Source organism: Blastomyces dermatitidis, assembly GCF_000003525.1.
Source record: "Blastomyces dermatitidis ER-3 genomic scaffold supercont1.10, whole genome shotgun sequence".
Taxonomy (NCBI): Eukaryota; Fungi; Ascomycota; class Eurotiomycetes; order Onygenales; family Ajellomycetaceae; genus Blastomyces; species Blastomyces dermatitidis.
The window spans coordinates 1,283,978-1,303,712 of NW_025544783.1; positions in this window are offsets into that span (position 1 = coordinate 1,283,978).

Genomic DNA, 19,735 nt, shown 5'->3' on the forward strand with positions numbered 1-19,735 from the left:
AAACACAATTCAAAAAATATTGAAATCTTTCAGTACAGTCACTGACTCTTTTTCATCTTCTACTTCTTCATCTTCTTCTTCAAATCAGAAGAAAATATATGCTCAAGTAGCAGAATCTGCTGTCTTCAAACCTGCTAGTTCAAAATCTGCTCAAAATTCTGAGAAAACTGAGAAGAATATTTCTCAGATCTCTGTTCATAGAAAGGAAAAAAAAGAAATGTAAAAAGAGAAGAACTTTCAAATCTTCAGAAACAGAAGACTTATTCTCAAAGTCTCAAATCAGGAGAGCTTGCAAAAAAACAAGCTAAACTCAAATCTCATTTTCAGAATTAGAAATGAAATTAATCAGCAGTTCTTTTCTCAGTTAATGACTGATATTGAAGTTCAAAAATCAGTCATAGCTTCAATTGAGTCATCTTTCTTTGAAAACTCTATTATTTTGACTACAATGCCTGAATTTAGTGCAGAATTCCTCATTCAGAATGAGAATCTCTGAAAATCAGCAATAGAATCTCTACTGAATACAACAATTCTATCTGAAAGAGATGAAAAGTGAGATAAATTCATTCTTCATGATATTCCAGTTGAAATTTTTGACTGTGAGGAAGAAATGCTGCTTCTCAAAAATGAATTAGAAGAATACAATTCTATTCAACTGAGAAAAGAGCCTGTATGACTTAATTCAATTGAGTTCAGACAGAGCAGAAGAAATGCCTCTGTTCTAGTATATACAAAGACACTTGAACAATCAAGAATCTCTGAAGTAAGAGTAGCAGGTTTGAAAATGAGAGTTCATGAATACAAAGATTCAAGAATGAATCTCAAAGCTTAAACACAGTGTTCAAACTGTCAAAGATATGGACACTTTGCAATCTCTTGTTTCAGAGACTCAAAATGCGCATTCTGTGCTAGAGATCACAAAACTAGTGAGTATAAATGTGAAACATGCTCAAAAAGAGGTGAAATATGTCAACATACTCTGCTTAAGTGCTCCAATTGCAAAGAAAAACATGCATCTAGCTCAAAAGAATGTGTATTTGCTCCAAGAACTCAGAAGAACTGGAGAAAAGATGAAGCTCAAAGTGAATCTAAAACTGAAGAGAAAAGTCAAGCTAGTAAATTCACAACTGCAAGCTTAAAAAGAAGAAACTCTCAACTATCTAGGTCTTCAAACTCTAATTCTCCAGCTAAATATAAACAGAATTTGAATCCTCAAACACCTGTTAAGATTAGAGAATTGAGAAATGACTCTGATAATAAACTAGATAGAATGCAAGCAGTTGAGATTCCTGCTTTTCAAAATAGTTATAATCTACTATCTGGTGATAGTGATTAGATTCTACTATATCTTCACTCTCTTTTAGTATGAATGTACAACAAAAACAATAAAAAAAGTTTAAAAACTCTTCAAAAATCACATTTATTCAAAATAATGTGGATAGAAACTCAAATTGCATTTATTCTTGTCTTCAGATTGCATTTGAACAAAAAGTTGACTTTGTACTTCTTCAAGAACCAAATTTTGATACTGAGCAAAAGTACATTATTTCTCATCCAAGCTATTACTGCTTTCTTCCTGAAAAATCTGAGATAAAATCAAGAGTAGCAATCTATGGGAGAAAAAGATCAAGATATCAATTTAATCTGAGATTTGATATCATATCTGACTCTGACATTCTAGTGGGTGACATTATAGATAAAGATAATGAGTTTGATACTATTCAACTTATAAATATCTATAATGAAAAATCATTGAAAGAAAACAACAATACCTGGACAATTGATAGAGGATTTTTGAATATAACTCCCTTAAAAAACTCTATAATTGCAGGAGACTTCAATGCACATCATCCCTGATGGAACTCAGAGTGCACAAGAGCAGTAAGAGCAGATAAACTGGTTGAATGAACTTTTGAGCATTCAATAGATTTAGTTAACAAGTCTGATCAACAAACATTCTTTAGAAAAGGCATGAAACAGAAATCTATTATAGATCTAACTTTCATGTCACAACATCTAATTGAAAAAAGACTTATAAACTGGTTTATTGATTCAAATGAAACCTCAGGATCGGGTCATGAGATCATTCAATTTGATATTGAACTGAGTGAAAAACAAAGAAGTGAAAATCCTCTTCTCTCTAATCAGTATAACTTTGAAAAAGCTGATTGAAAAGCAGTTGAAGAAAGAGTAAAACAGCTGAAATCTGAAAGGCAGAGTGAGCTCTATTGAAATCAAAGTCAAGATATATCAAATGAAATGCTTGAGAATAAAACAAAGCTGATTACATCTATTCTTCTAACAAGTATTGAAGAAAATATTCCAAAGAAAAAGTCTTCTGAGTATTCCAAACCTTGGTGGAATGAGAATATCACTTCTAAAAGAAAGCAATTAGCCACTGCTAAGAGAGATTGGAAGAATCACTTAATATCTGATGAAGAGTTCAAAGCTATTCAAAATGAATATTTTTCAGATATTAAAAAAGCCAAAACAGATTGCTGGAACAAATTTCTTGAAGAAGCACAAGAAAAAGAAGTTTTCAAAGCCTTCAACTATACTAAAACAAGAAGTATAGCAAAGCTTTCAACCTTAGAATATGAATTTCAGAATGAATTATATACAGCAAATTCTTTTAAGAAAAAATGTCAAGCTTTTATGAGAATTCTCTTTCAAAACTTATCATCACAATTTGAAGAGAAGAATATGTCATTTCATGAATATATTGATGAAAATAACTGGGAATGGCCTGAGCTTACATATGATGAACTAGAGTCAGCAATATTCTCAAGTTCAATTAAAACTGCTGCAGGGCCTGATTCAATTAATCACTCAATTATTCAAAACACATATTCCTACTTGAAGAATGAATATTTTGAGCTCTTTTTCAATCTCTTAAAAAATGGTTATCATCCTGAATGCTGGAGAGAAGCTACTGGAGTAATCCTTGCAAAACCTAATAGAAAGACTTCAATTTCTAAGTCATATAGAGTAATATCTCTGTTGAACTGTTTGAGAAAAATTCTAGAAAAGATAATAGCTACTAGATTATCTTTTATAAGCTCTATTAGTGATTCTCTTCTATTTAATGAACAAATGAGAGGTAGAAAACAATGTTCTGCAATTGATACTGTTCTCCCAGTTGTTCATGATGTTCAAGTAGCAAAGCATGAAGGCCTGGTCTCAACTGCAGTTTTTATTGATATAAAAGATGCATTTGATCATGTGTCAAAGTCTAAGATGATTCAAACTTTGAAGATGTTAAAACTGCCACTTTCTCTAATAAAATGAGTCAATTGTTTCATGTCTAAAAGAATTATACAACTATTCTTTGATGGAAGAAAACAAGATAAAACTGAGATAAAAATAGAAGTATCACAAGAATCTTCAATCTCACCTGTTTTATTTGCAATATACACTGCATATCTATTCAAGAATAGAGAGATGAAAATAGTGAGATCTTCAAGTTATGTAGATGATATTGGTCTACTCTACAGTTCAAAGACAATCAAAGAGAACTTAGAAGTGATTGAGAAAGCAGCAAAGGAAATCTTTGTTAGAACAGATATCAATCTAATTCAATTTGATATGGATAAAACTGAGTTAATTCATTTCTTTTCTAGATTCAATGAGAAAGAACTATCTCTAACTCTTTTAAATAGAGAGATTAAACCCAGTGTAAATGTCAAATGATTAGAAGTATGGTTAAACTCCAAGTTGAATTTTAAATATCACATTCAACAAAGAACTGTCAAGGCAGAAAGACTATTGAATAACATAATCAGACTATCAAATACAGAGAGGGGTCTATCCTTCCAGGCTATGAGACAGTTATATATAGCCTGTATTACATCAGTAGCTGATTATGGAGTTCAAGTTTGATAGAATAATCAAGAGAATTTCACTGAACTCTTTCAAAGTCTGTAAAACAGAGTCTTGAGAAGAATTCTGAGAGCATTCAAATCATCTTCTATTAAAGCAATGGAAATTGAAGCTTCAATTCCTCCTCCTGCTATTAGATTTGAAAAGGCCTGTATGAACTATGCTCTGAGAGTTGTAAAGATGAGCTCAAATCATATAATCAGAGAAAGAGTCTCTTCTTCATTTCCATCAATTAACTCTGGAAATGAACTGGATTGAAATAGATTTCTTGATTGAAATGAAAATAATTCTTCAAAGAAAATGTCTTCTCAACTGTACAGACTATGCTCTCTGATCAAAAATCAATTTTCTTCTTTAAATATTGAAAAAGTTGATCATGAGAAGTTATCTCTCTGAAGAAAAAAGCTTGAATCTCTTATAGACTTACAAATAAGTGAACTATCAAAAGAGAAAGAATATGAACAGTATTTGAAGAGAATTTCTACAATCAATGTAAAAGACTCTATTCTGATTTATTCAGATGGCTCAAAAACTGAGAACTTGAATAGATTAGGCACAGGCATTGCTTTTGCTGAAGATAATATTAATTTTATCTCAGATTTCTGAAATCTAGGCTCTGAATGTGAAGTCTTTGATGCTGAACTATTTGCAATAGTGAAAGCTTTCAAACTCATTGAAATAAAATCTCATAAAAGAGGAAATTGTTTGAAAGAGGCATGGATATTCTCTGATAGTCAAGCTGCTTTAAAAAGACTTAGAAATAGTCAGATTCATAATGATCAAATGAATCTTGAACTGATCTTAAACTCTGTTTTAAAAATTCAAAAGAGAAGAACATCAAAGCTGAGAATTCATCTGCACTGAGTTCCTGCTCATATAAATATTCATGGCAATGAATTGGCTGATTCAGCTGCAAAAAAGGGTGCAGAATTAAGCAGATCTATTCAAAAAATTGTGTCCTGATCTTTTATAAAGAGAAAAATAAAAGAATCTTGTTTAGATAAGTGGAATGAAAGCTGGCAGAAACAAAAGAAGAGTATACATTATTCAAGATTTGAAACAAAACCCAAGTGGAAATCTTGTTCAATTAAATGTAAAAAGAAAATATTCTCATCTATAATACAGCTGAAACTAGGACATGGCTATTTCAAATCTTATATACAAAGATTTGATGATAGATTTGACTCAATAGAATGCTCATTCTGCAATACAAATGAGAATTCTGAGCACATTATAATGCACTGTGCATTATACAATAGTCTCAGAGCCAGATTGAAAGAGAAGTATGATCTAAATTAATTAAATATGAGATTCTTATTCTCAACTGAGACAGGAATTAAATACTTAATAGACTTTCTATCAGAAACTCAAGCAGCTACAAGAAAATGGCTAAATTCAGAACTATCTGAATATGAAGAGGAGGAAATTAATCAGATATAGTCTGTTAAAACAGCTATACACTCTCTTTTAATAATTTGTTTTGTTATAGTCTCTCTTTACTTTATCTTTTTCTGTATCTTTTCCCTTCAATTTCTTTCTATCTATCTATTTAATGTGTCTATCTTTGAGATTGTGTTCTTTCTCTCTTTTCTTTTGTCATGATATTGTCAAATGGTTTCAAAGTATCAAAAGATGTTAAAACACTGCAATTTGTAAACAGTTTTTGTATTCTGGGCTGGAATTTTCTGATTTTGCATATCTGAAATTGATGAATGTACAATAGTTAACTTTACAGATATAGAAAAAACCCTGAGAACTAAAGTTCTCAGGTAAATGTCATAGTCTCTGACTGCATACATCTATAATTGAAGAATAATAATAATAATAACAATTATTATTATTAATAAGAATAGAGAAAACCAGATCTTAGATCTGCAGCAGAAGATTAAATATTTACACAGATAGATAACTACACTGAATCTGAAGATCTCACTATAATTGTTCACAATCTCTTCAGAAGTATACACATTATCAGAGACTGCTGTGCAGAATGAGAATCTGAGTATGAGATATATTAAGTCAGAAGATCTGCTGAAGTCACTAAGCTTTAATAATAACAGAAAAAATAATGCTATAATCAGCTGACTAAGTCAGATACAATCATATTATCAGATTGAATGTGAACTCACAGACAGACAGTTAATGAAATTTTAACAAGTCTTAAGATTTGTTATATTTCTATATAAAAAAGTAAAGTTATTATGAATAACTGATAAAAAGATAAATCTTATAGACTCAGAGTAATATTCATTCTCATAAATATGAAATGAGTTTTTCAAATGAATCTTGTATAACTTTGAGAAAGTAAATATATAAGATAAGTGTTATGAATACTTCACTGAGTATAGATAAGTGAGTAATCTTATATTATACTTTACACACTTCAGCTGACACTATCTTATATGTAAAAAAGAATTAAGTATTAATGAAAGCTCTTCAGTCACTGAAAAAGTAATTCTTACTTAAAAGAATATGAAATTATGATAGAAAACAGCTCTGTTTTTAATTCTTTGTAAGAATATTGTGTAAAACCCAGAGAAAAACACCTTACTTTTTCAAGAGAAGTAAAAAACTATTTCTAAGATCTTTTTTTTTTATGCATTGACTGCTGCAGAAGAATGAGATAGAAACTGCTAAGATATGTACTACTATATACTCTCTATCAAGACTTTCCCTCTTCAGAGTCTTGATATTATAGAGAATATAAGTCTGTTTTTATATGATAATATAAATATTGCCAGCGAGATGTAGAGGAACTGGTTATTTATATCTTAAAATAGAAGACTTTGTCAATGATTATATCAATATAGAGTTAATTCTCAAATTCAATAGAAATCTAGTGTTGCTGTTCTCAATCTCTTGCAGAATCTATTGAATATTGAGATATTAAAACTAGATTTAATATATCTCACTGTGCAGGGATCAAAGGCTCAGTCAGACCTTGAGGTATACTGATTTTATAATTGTTGGTGTGCTGTTGACTCGTTGTTCATTGGTTATGTGCTTGATATTATCACTGAGGTATCTTTTTGTATTTTTCTGCCGGGGATGGGCCAGATTGGGAAGGGCGGTACGAGGGTGGGACTTGGCGTTGGTGTTTTGGAACATCAAAGATGGACAGGGTTTTCGCGGAGGTCGCTCCTCAGATATCTTCACAACTACAGATCGGGGATCTTCCAAAATCGAGAAGATTGGTGCATACAGCTAGGTCTCTTCACCTTACAATTTGTATGGCAATTTGGCCCGGGGTTGTGATGTGGTAGGGGAGAATGGGGGATAATCCCACGCAGGAGTTCCGAACGACATCTGGTTCATGTTTGGCTGGATAACTCCACCACCACACGGGGTATGCGGTCAGCGATGGGGTCAAAATGCTCGTATGATCGAGGGCTTTTCGATGGATCTATCGGCGGGTTCTTATTCGAAAAATCGAGCGAGTTCATGGTGGAGCGGTTGTCTGTGGATCAGATATAGTCTGTTAAAACAGCTATATACTATCTTTTAATAATTTATTTTGTTACAGTCTCTCTTTACTTTACTTTTCCTTTCTATTCTTTTCTATCTATCTATTTAATGTGTTCATTTTTTAAGACTGTGTTCTCTTTTCTTTTATTATAATGTTGTCAAATGATTTCAAAGTATCAGAAGATGTTAAAATACTTCAATTTATAAACAGTTTTTGTATTCTGAGCTGGAATTTTCTGATTTTGCATATCTGAAATTGATGAATGTATAATAGTTAACTTTATACATATAGGAAAAACTCTAAGAACTAAAAGTTCTCAGATAGATGTCATAGTCTCTGACTGTATACATCTATAATTGAAGACTAATAATAATAATAACTATCTATTATTCTGAGATTAATGATGTATCAAAATAGATAATTCAGACTGTAAAGAATTATCTTTATAAGTTCTGTAATCACTTATAAAATGATTGATATAATCTTCTTCTACATTCAGAGATTAACATTAACAGCTGAGATACTATTTCAACAGATATAAGTCTGTTCTCTCTTATACATGATTATTATATAAAAGTGTTGAATCTTCTAGAGATTACAAAGTTTATACTGAATTTCTATAGTTTAATTCAGATTACTGACAATATAATGATGAAGCTCTGAGATACTTACAACTGAGTAGAAGTCTTCATGACAAGTACTAAACAAGATTAAGAAGATTAAATTAATATCTGATAAGATTCTGCAGAACAGTATAAAATAGAAGATCTTATATAATTAAATCTTAGAAATATATGAATTATATATTTATCTCATACATTGAATTATCATTATATGAAATATACAGTGATAGAAGTTCTAGACAGTTATAATTACTGTCTTAATACTCTGTCAGAAATTCATAATATATTTCATACAAGATTGCTCTGTTACACTGTCACTGACTTATTCTCTTCTCAACTGGCTTTCAACTGACAGTCATCAGAAATCATAGAAGAAGATAATGAACTTAAGTAAGAGATTGAGAATATTCTCAATGAGAGATCTCATAGCTGCAGCTGATAATATCTGATAAAATAAGTCAGCTATGATTATCTGATCTGAACTCTGAGTTTCATGTTATCTGAGATCACAGCTCTTGACTGATGAGAACTATGCATAATCAGAGAAGAAGAAGGCTAATGTAACAGGCTGTGCCTGATCAATTATATAGACTATTTCATTATACTTCATAGATTTCTGCTGAAAGCTCTGATTCTCAGTCACTAATTCTCAGATGAAAATCTACAGAATTTCTATTCTTCTGCTCTGAAGCTTCACCGCGTACATCACTGTATACATATATAAATATTTACTTTAATCACTGATTCTCACACTCTCTCTTTCTTTTCCTCTTCTAATGTCTTTCACTTTGTTATATATGACCTATATATATTATACCGATCTATTCAGCGTAGGCCTCTTACACTTATACTGTGAATTCTGATAAGTCAGAATAATGCAGTCTTTACTAAGAATCTGATTATAATAAAGATATTAACACTGTTATTTATAAACTCTAGTCTATAAGATGATGAGTTTCTACTGAGATAAACAGTTTGCAGTGTATATAAAGAGAAGAAGAAATCATATTATTATTAAAGCTAAAAATAAAGAAAAATAACAACAGAACTGTAAACACAATTTAGAGATTAATAAAGAAAAAATAAAGAAAATTCACACTTATACTCTTAATATCTGTGATATTCAATCTCTCTGTGACTATCAATTCTTCTCTTTAAAGAAGCAGAGAGTATTATATCTGTAGTATAAATAATTATTACATTTGAGATAAAGACTGTCAGAAATGCACAGACTTTAAGAAAGTCAGATATCAGAGTGTGTATAGTTAGACTGACTGTGTGACCGTGTCTGAGATCAGGACCAGATTTTTTGATAGTCTCATTACCAATTCAACCGATCTCATTACACGGTTTTAACATTAGATAGTAGTTTCATACTGTTTCAGTGAGACTTACTGTCTACTCTTATCACATTTTTCAAATGAGATCATGATTTCCACTTCTCAATTTAAATTATTTTTATTGCTTTAAATGACTTTAAATCTCATTTGAGCATTACTAAAAAGCGTTACTTTTTAAAAAATTAAAAATAGTCTAAAAAAAACCTTAAAATGTCTAAAAATAGTAACTTTATGCTAAGAATGAGACTAAATAAGACTAAATGAAACCACTTTCTCATTTTTTTCAAGTCATGGTTTCATTTTAAGATCTCATATATAGTCACTTTGCATGTTTTTTTAATGACTAGTCCCAGCGGGACTCATGCTAAGAAATGTATGAGATCAGATCAAATGAGATCAAATGTGAAATTCATGATCTCAGCGGCCAGTCTATGTACAGTTATAGCATAGTCTTAAGAGGTGATTATCTGTGTATATAACTAGATACTTCTTATGAAACTGTATTCACTCTCTCAGTTCTACTGAAGTATTTAGCCTGAAAATAATTAAGATATGAAGAGAGAGCTCATCTATTCAGATCAACTCTTATCATGAATTCATGACATTTACATTGTCTTGATTACTCAGATTTTACAGATACTCAGAGACTCGTCTTTCATTAATAATAGAATTGCAGAATTATGTTATAATACAAGAACTATTAATAGAGAATCTAGACATATTTATATATATCTGATCAGAGATTGTGTGAGTAGAAGAAGAATGATTATAAGTCTGTAAGACTACAGAGAACACTGACAGCACTTAGAGCTTTACAGAAACTATTAGCTAGAATCTGTAAGAAATTACTTACAGAGAGACTTACAGTAAAGAGTGAGACTGCACTGCTGAGAGTAGACTGACTGACAGGACCATGAATTTCACATTTGATCTCATTTGATCTAGTCTCATACATTTCTTGGCATGAGTCTCATCAGGATCAAGTCTTAATAAAATCTGAAAATGAATCATTTCTGAGAGAAATGATGTGAAAAATGACCGGATTTAATTCAAGAACAGTAAAATGAGAGTAATTTCTCAGAATAAACTGTGAAAGATAATCATTCTTTCAAAATCAGAATGAAACTGAGACTGAAGATTAAAATCAGTCTTATTCAGTTCATTCAGTGATTGCTTATATAATCAGAATTTAGTAACAATTATTAATAACACTCATGAAATAACTAAATACATTCTTATGTAAGTTTATTCTTCACTTTCTCATGAAAACTACACTTCTCTGATATACTGTGATCAGAGGTATTAAACTGTCTGATAATTTCATGTTTTACAATCATGAGTTTCTTAATTATTTCTTCTTATAATTGTCTTCAGTAATAGTAATAAATATCTTGACTTGAGTTGAACTTTGACTTCATTCTCATCTCTATCAATGACATTGTCAGAATATCACATATCATCAGTGTAATAGTTGAATATATACTCTCAATAATTTTTCATAACTCTAGAATTGATTTGATGTGTAAATTTATCAGATTATCTTGAAGATAGCAGTCAAATTCAGTTTTATAATTATGTAGTTTTGTCTGATTTTTCATTGCAATCAATGTATGTAAGTTCTGTTTCAAAGTTAGTATTATAGTTCTATATAATATGAAGTATTATCAAAGATTGTTACTTACTAGAGAATTGTATTTCACTGTCTTCACATCTTAAACATCTGCTTATTCAAATCTCTGATAGTTAGCATTGTAGTAGTCTTGAGTTACTTTAATATATGAGTCTTATTCCTTCTCTGTTCAATCTTAAGAAGTGTAGATATTAACTTGACAGAAGAGATCTAGTAGAGCTGCTACAGTATAGTACTCTGTAAAAGATTGTTCAGTTTTGCTGTAGTAATATATCAGTTTATTTCTTACAGCAATAATAGCCTGTGCTAGAGCATTATTTAAGACTGAATTTCTTTTTGAGTGATTCAACTGCTTCTTAAGATGAGTAAATAAACTGTTATACACTCATCAGACTGACTACAGCATTGATGTATAAGTGATTAAGACTGTCTTCATTATCTTATAAAACTGAAACAGTAAATCAATCACATATTTTAACTGAGTTTCACTTCATATGAGAAAGTTTCAATATCTGAATCTTTTTCTGATCAGAGTCAGACTGACCGTGTGACCGTGTCTGGAACCAGGACCAGATTTTTTGATAGTCTTATTACCAATTCGACTGATTTCATTACACAGTTTTAATATTAGATAGTAGTCTCATACTGTTTCAGTGAGACTTACTGTCTACTCTTATCACATTTTCCAAATGAAACCATTATTTTCACTTCTCAATTTAAATTATTTTTATTGCTTTAAATGACTTTAAATCTCATTTGAGCATTACCAAAAAGTGTTACTTTTTAAAAAATTAAAAATAGTCTAAAAAAAACCTTAATATGTCTAAAAATAGTAACTTTATGCCAAGAATGAGACTAAATGAGATCAAATGAAACCACTTTCTCATTTTTTTCAAGTCATGGTTTCATTTTAAGATCTGATATATAGTCACTTTACATGTTTTTTGAGAGTCAGTCCCAGCGGGATTCACGCTAAGAAATGTATGAGATCAGATCAAATGAAATCAAACGTGAAATTCATGATTCTGACAGTCAGTCTAATCAGAGTGTTGCACTTAATAATCAATCATTTAATACAATTGAAGAGTCTGAATAGATATCTTATATATTGAACTTCACTGTGTTCTAACATTCTATATCATATTCAGTGATGTGACTGATTTGTTTATTTATTGAATATGATGAAATTATTATTATTGTTTAGAGAAGACACAAATTGCATTAGCAATGTTTTAAATCTGTAATATTTAAATTATTAATCAATCTATTCAAAATTAACAGTAGTATTATTAAAAAGCATTATCAAAAAGTAATATTAAAAAGTGTTATCAAAAAACATTATCTTTTATAAAGTGAATGTAAAAGTTACTTGAGTAATCACTTTCATCTCATTCTCATCTCAAGAATCAGTCATCTCATTATTCTTCATCTCAATGTTAAGATTCTTTAACAGTGTTTATATCACAAGTTGAATCACATGAGTAATGCAGAGAATATGATCTTGTTTACTATTTCAGAAATGCAAAGTCAATTTTTACTTTAAGCTCTTCATCATAGTGTAGTTATTCACAGTATTATCAGTTGTAATTGTAAGAAGACTGAGACTAATATCTCAATAGTTATTTTTAATCATAGTTATTAATATCTCTGCAATATAATTCTCAGTATGACTACTGATCAATGATTTAAATTCAATTAATATCTCTTAATAAGTTCAGTTCTCATTAATATAATAACATATAACTCACATAAATGCAAGATTGTTTGTACTAGTTCATGCATTCACTGTGAGAGATACTCTTCAATGATTCTTCAACTCTGATTCTAGATGTTGTATATTGACTTTGTAGTGTATCTCAAGGTTGAACTGAAGACAGAATCAATGTGAAATATGAAGATTTGAATTAAGTATTTAAAGAAGTATTCAGAATTCAGGGTTTTCAATTAATCAAAGAGAAAGATTCAGAGATATGCACATGTGAAGTAATTATTCACAGAAGTTATCAGATGAGAGTTATGAAATCAGAGTACTGATATATAATAATTTTCACATAATTTTCTTCAAAGTAGAAAGTTAGTGTTATTAAAAATTGTTATCTGATAGAGTAACTTATCAGCTCAGTAGTAATTTTCTAATTATTTTTCTTTTATTATCTGCATTCTGATAACTTCAGATGTTGAGAAATTTCTTTAAAGTTATGATCAGTTTATAATAGATGTTTCTGAATAAAGTTGCAGTGATTGCAGCAGAGAGATAACTCTTCAGTAATCTGCAATATAATCTGTTAATAATTATTTCATAGTTTATCTTGATATTTGTGTTGAGTTTTTCATAAATTTTGTAACCTGGAATCAGATGTGAAGAATGAAGTGATTATTTATTATAATTGAAAGAGAGTATTCTGTGTTGAATTGTAAATAATATAGACTTTGTAATTCACAGTGATTTCTTGAAGAGTTTATAAATCTTCAATAGAAGTAAAAGAAGTAAAAGAAGTGAATTCAGAAGACATGATAATAATTTAAGAAAGATGATAATTTATTTTCAATAACTAATCACTGATGTGTGTAAGAAGAATTAATATAAGAGAAAATAATCTTATTTCTTAGCTTAGTTATAATTTTAGTACTTATTATTATTATTCTTTAATTATAGATGTATGCAGTCAGAGACTATGACATCTACCTGAGAACTTTTAGTTCTCAGGGTTTTTGCTATATCTGTAAAGTTAACTATTATACATTCATCAATTTCAGATATGCAAAATCAGAAAATTTCAGCTCAGAATATAAAAACTGTTAACAAATTACAGTGTTTTAACATCTTCTGATACTTTGAAACCATTTGACAATATCATGACAAAGGAAAAGAGAACACAGTCTTAAAGATAGACACATTTAAATAGATAGATAGAAAGGAATTGAAAGAAAAAGATAAAGTAAAGAGAGACTATAACAAAACAAATTATTAAAAGATAGTATATAGCTGTTTTAACAGACTATATCTGATTGATTTCCTTCTCTTTATATTTAGATAATTCTGAATTTACTCATTTTCTTATAGCTGCTTGAGTTTCTGATAGAAAGTCTATTAAGTATTTAATTCCTGTCTCAGTTGAGAATAAGAATCTCATATTTAATTGATTTAGATTATACTTCTCTTTCAATCTGGCTCTGAGACTATTATATAATGCACAGTGTATTACAATATACTCAGAATTCTCATTTGCATTGCAGAATGAGCTTTCTATTAAGTCAAATCTATCATCAAATCTTTATATAGAAGATTTGAAATAGTCATATTCTAGTTTCAGCTGTATTATAGATGAGAATATTTTCTTTTTATATTTAATTGAACAAGATTTCACTTGAGTTTTATTTCAAATCTTGAATAATGTATACTCTTCTTTTATTTCTGTCAGCTTTCATTTCACTTATCTAAACAAGATTCTTTTATTTTTCTCTTTATAAAAGATTAGAACATAATTTTTTGAATAGATCTGCTTAATTCTGCACTCTTTTTTACAGCTGAATCAGTTAATTCATTGCCATGAATATTCATATAAGCAGAAACTCAGTGTAGATGAATTATCAGCTTTAATATTCTTCTCTTTTTAATTTTCAAAACAGAGTTTAAGATCAGTTCAAGATTCATTTGATTATTATCAATCTGACTATTTCTAAGTCTTTTTAAAGCAGCTTGACTATCAGAGAATATTTATGTCTCTTTTAAACTATTTTCTCTATTATCAGATTTTATTTCAATGAGTTTGAAAGCTTTCACTATTATAAATAGTTCAGCATCAAAGACTTCAGATTCACAGTCTAGATTTCAGAAATCTGAGATAAAATTGATATTATCTTCAGTATAAGTAATGTCTGTGTCTAATCTATTCAAATTCTCATTTTTTAAGTTATCTGAATAAATCAGAATAGAGTCTTTTATATTGATTGTAGAAATTCTCTTCAAATGCTATTTATATTCTTTCTCTTTTAATAGTTCACTTATTTATAAGTCTATAAGAGATTCAAGCTTTTCTCTTCAGAGAGATAACTTCTCATAATCAACTTTTTCAACATTTAAAGAAGAAAATTGATTTTTAATCAGATAGCATAGTCTGTACAGTTGAGAAGATATTTTCTTTGAAAAATTATTTTCATTTCAATCAAGAAATCTATTTCAATTCAGTTCATTTTCAGAGTTAATTGATGGTAATGAAGAAGAGACTCTTTCTCTGATTATATAATTTAAGCTCATCTTTATAACTCTCAGAGTATAGTTCATACAGGCCTTTTCAAATCTAATAGTAGAAGAAGAAATTGAAGCTTCAATTCTCATTACTTTAATAGAAGATGATTTCAATGCTCTCAGAATTCTTCTCAAGACTCTGTTTTACAGACTTTGAAAGAGTTCAGTGAAATTCTCTTGATTATTTCATCAAACTTGAACTTCACTATCAGCTACTGATGTAATACTGGCTATATATAACTGTCTCATAGTCTGGAAGAATAGATCTCTCTCTGTATTTGATAGTCTGATTATGTTGTTTAATAGTCTTTCTACCTTGACAGTTCTTTGTTAAATATGATATTTAAAATTCAACTTAAAGTTTAATCATACTTCTAATCATTTCACATTTACACTGAGTTTAATCTCTCTATTTAAAAGAGTTAGAGATAGTTCTTTCTCATTGAATCTAGAAAAGAAATGAATTAACTCAGTTTTATTCATATTAAATTGCATTTGATTGATATCTGCTCTAATAAAGATTTTCTTTACAGCTTCTTCAATTACTTTCAAATTCTCTTTAATAGTTTTTGAGCTGTAGACTAGATCAATATCATTCATATAACTCAGAGATTGCACTATTCTCATATTTCTATTTTTGAATAGATATGCAGTGTATATTGTAAATAAAATGAGTGAGATTGAAGATTCTTATAGTACTTTTATTTTTATCTCAGTCTTATCTTATTTCATTTCATCAAAGAAGAGTTGTATAATTCTTTTAGATATAAAACAGTTAACTCATTTTATTAGAGAAAGTGACAGTTTTAACATCTTCAATGTCTGAATTAACTTTGACTTTGAAATATGATCAAATACTTCTTTTATATTAATAAAAACTGCAGTTGAGATCAGACTCTCATACTTTGCTATTTAAATATTATGAATAACTGAGAGAACAGTGTTAATTATAGAACACTGTTTTCTATCTCTTATTTATTCACTGAATAAAAGAGAATCACTGATAGAGCTTATAAAAGATAGTTAAGTAGCTATTATCTTTTCTAAAACCTTTTCTAGACAGTTCAATAGAGATATTACTCTATATAACTTGAAAATTGAAGTTTTTCTATTAGGTTTTACAAGAATCACTTCAGTGACTTCTCTTCAGTATTCAGAATGATATTCATTTTTCAAGAGATTGAAAAAGAGCTTAAAATATTCATTCTTTAAGTAGAAGTATATATTTTGAGTAATTAAGTGATTAATTGAATCAGGCCCTGCAGCAGTCTTAACTGAACTTGAGAAGATAGCTGACTCTAATTTATCTTGAGTAAGATCAGACTATTCTCAGTCATTTTTATTAATATAGTTAAGAAGTGATATATTCTCTTTCTCTGAATCTGAATCTGATGAGTTTTGAAAGAGAGTTCTTATAAAAGCTTGACATTTTTTCTTAGAAGAGTTTGCTGTATATGATTCATTCTGAAACTTATATTCTAAGATTGAAAGTTTTGCTACACTTCTTGTTTTAGTATAGTTAAAAACTTTAAAAACTTCTTTTTCTTATACTTCTTTAAGAAATTTATTTCAGCAGTCTGTTTTAGCTTTTTTAATATCTGAAAAATATTCATTTCTGATAGTTTTGAACTCTTTATTAGAAATTATATCATTCTTTCAATCTCTTCTAGTAGTAGTCAATTATTTTCTTTTAAATGTGATATTCTTATTTCATTAAGATTTTAAATACTCAGAAGACTTTCTCTTTAAAATATTGTCTGTAACACTTACTAGAATAATAGATGTAATAAGCTTCACTTTATTCTCAAGCATTTCATTTGAGATATCTTGATCAGAGTTTCAATACAGCTCACTCTGTCTTTCAGATTTTAATAGTTTTATACTTTCTTCAACTGCCTTTCAGGCCGCTTTTTCAAAGTTAAACTGATTAGAGAGAAGAGGATTTTCACTCATTTATTTCTCACTCAGTTCAATATTAAATTGAATAATCTTATAATCTGATTCTGATGTCTTATTTGAATCAATAAATCAGTTTACAAGTCTTCTTTCTATTAGATTTTATAATATGAAGATTAAATCTATAAAAGATTTCTGTTTCATATCTTTTCCAAAGAATGTTTATTGATCAGACTTGTTAACTAAATCTATTAAATGCTCAAGGATTTATTCAATCAGATTATCAGCTCTTACTGCTCTTTTTCATTCTGAATTTCATTAGAGATAATGTGCATTGAAATCTTCTGTAATTATAGAGTTTTTTGATAAAGTTATGTTCAGAAATTCTCTATTAATTGTTCAGATGTTATTATTTTTCTTCAATAACTTTTTATTATAGATATTTATGAGCTGTATAGTGTTAAACTCATTCTCTTTATCTATAATATCACTCACCAGAATATCAGAGTCAGACATGATATGAAATCTTAGATTAAATTAATATCTTGATCTCTTTCTTTCATAGATCACTACTCTCAACTTTATCTCAGACTTTTGAGATAAAAAGCAGTAGTAGCTTGAATGAGAAATGATATATTTTTACTTAGCATCAAAATTCAGCTTCTGAAGTAGTATAAAATCAACTTTTTATTCAAATACAATTTGAAGATAAGAATAAATACAATTTGAGTTTCTATTCACATTATTTTAAATAAATGTGATTTTTAAAGAGTTTTTAAACTTTTTTTATTGTTTTTGTTGTATATTTATACTAAAAGAGAGTAGAGTAGAATTTAATCACTATCATCAAATAGTAAATTATAACTATTCTGAAAAGTAGAAATCTTAACTGCTTATATTATATCTAGTTTATTATCAGAGTCATTTCTCAATTCTCTAATTTTAACAGAAGTTTGAGAATTCAAATTCTGTTTACATTTAGCTGAAGAATTGAAGTTTGAAGATTTAAATAGTTGAGAGTTTCTTCTTTTTAAGCTTGTAGTTATGAGTTTACTGACTTAACTATTCTCTTCAGTTCTAGATTTGTTTTGAGCTTTATCTTTTCTTCAGTTCTTTTGAGTTCTTGAAGTAAATATACATTCTTTTGAGCTAAATGCATGTTTTTCTTTGTAATTAGAGCATTTAAGCAGAGTGTGATGACATATTTCATCTCTTTTTAAGCATGTTTCACATTTATGCTCACTAGTTTTGTAATCTCTAGCATAGAATACACATTTTGAGTCTCTGAAATAGAAGATTGCAAAGTGTTTATATTTTTAACAGTTTGAACACTGTGTTTAAGCTTTGAGATTCATTCTTGAGTCTTTGTATTCATGAACTCTCATTTTCAAATGTGCTACTCTTACTTCAGAGATCTTTGACTGTTCAAGTATCTTTGTATATATCAGAACAGAGGCATTTCTTCTGCTTTATATGAACTTAATTGAATTTAGTTATACAGACTCTTTTCTCAGTTGAATAGAGTTGTATTCTTCTAATTCATTTTTGAGAAGTAGTATTTCTTCTTCACAGTCAAAAATTTCAACTGGAATATTATGAAGAATAAATTTATCTCACTTTTCATCTCTCTCAGATAAAATTATTATGTTTAACAAAGATTCTACTGCTGCTTTTCAGAGATTCTTATTCTGAATAAGAAATTCTGCACTGAATTCAGACATTGTAGTCAGAATGATAGAGTTTTTAAAGAAGAATGACTCAATTGAAGCTATAACTGGTTTTTGAACTGTAATATCAGTTATTAACTGAGAAAAGAACTGCTCATTAATTTCATTTCTGATTCTGAAAATGAGATTTAAGTTTAGCTTATTTCTTTATAAGATGTTCTGATTTGAGACTTTGAGAATAAGTCTTCTATTTCTGAAGATTTCAAGTTTTTCTTCTTTTGCATTTCTTTCTTCACTTTTCTATTAATAGAAGTATGAGTATTATTCTTCTCGGTTTTCTCAGGATTTTGAGCATGTTTTGAGATAGCAGATTTAGAGACAGCAGATTCAGCTGCTTGAGCATATATTTTCTTCTGATTCAAAGAAGAAGAAGAAGTAGAAAAGAAGAAAGAAGAGCAAGATGAGAAGTTAGTGATTATACTAGAAATTTTCAATGTTTTTTGAACTGTGTTTGAAATTCCAAGTTTAAACTTGATCATCTTCTGTAGTTGTCTAGTCTGAGCATGAAGAATTAACAGAACTTCTTTATTTATCTCACTCAGACACTGCTTTTCAAGAATCTTACTTACTTTTTCAAGTTTCTGTATTTCAAGACTTTGTTATTTCTCTATTTCTTCTTTCTTTCTTCTCTTCAGAATTTCAATCTTAGAAATAGTATTTGAGAAAGCATCTTTTTTCACATCAACTGAGTGTATTTTTGAACTTATTATTCTCACTCAATTAGACTGGCCGCCGGGACCATGAATTTCACGTTTGGTCCCATTTGGTCTGATCCCATACATTTCTTGGCGTGAATCCCGCTGGGACTGGCTATCAAAAAAACAGGTAAAGTGACTATATATCAGATCTTAAAATGGAACCATGACTTGAAAAAAATGAGAAAGTGGTCCCATTTGGTCCCATTTAGTCCCATTCTTGGCATAAA